Raw genomic sequence first — 745 nt, forward strand, 5'->3', positions numbered from 1 at the left:
CCGTCATAAATAATATAAATAAACAACCACAAAGAAATATTGTAGGATGTATCACATTCATGTACTGTCTGACTGTTACAGTACACTTAACTCATGTCAACTATAACACTTTGTGTGGAACGAATTGGTGTCATATTACTAATTTTTTACACTCTTTGTAAAGTGTTTCGTCCTACATTTCCTTCAGCTGTTCCATCCCTCAACTCTTTTTCATCAGCTTCGAACTGTTAGTCAGTTGTTCCATCTCGCGCCTCCTCAGACTGTACCATCTCGCTTGTCCTCATCTGTACCATCCCACACCTCCTCCAGCTGTACCATCTCGCACCATATTCCTTCATCGCTGTGCCCAGGTACTTGAATCCCCCGGCTTTCCAGGTTTTGTACCCACGCAGTTTCAGCTCACATGGTTCCGCTGTACCTCCTTTAATGTACATGCTTTCGGTCTCCCACCTGCTCACCTTTAAACAGCTGCTTTACAATATTTTAGCATACAACAGGTGAATTCGTTGCACCAAACACTAACGCGCTGGTTATTATCATTATAATCTTGAGAAAAAAACAAACCAGATGTTTTTTGAAATCCAAAACCCGGGTTGAAAAATGCGCCAGCGCGAGATGATGACTCAGGTGAAACTGTCAACATAAATATTTTAATTAGTTGTTACATTGTGTAATCCTAGGTCGGAAAAGGTTATGTTGCACATTAAGAATAGCTAGGAATTTTTCAAAACTTATTTGGCCTGCG

This window comes from Penaeus monodon, chromosome 24 (genome assembly GCF_015228065.2).
Source record: "Penaeus monodon isolate SGIC_2016 chromosome 24, NSTDA_Pmon_1, whole genome shotgun sequence".
In the NCBI taxonomy this organism is placed as follows: domain Eukaryota; kingdom Metazoa; phylum Arthropoda; class Malacostraca; order Decapoda; family Penaeidae; genus Penaeus; species Penaeus monodon.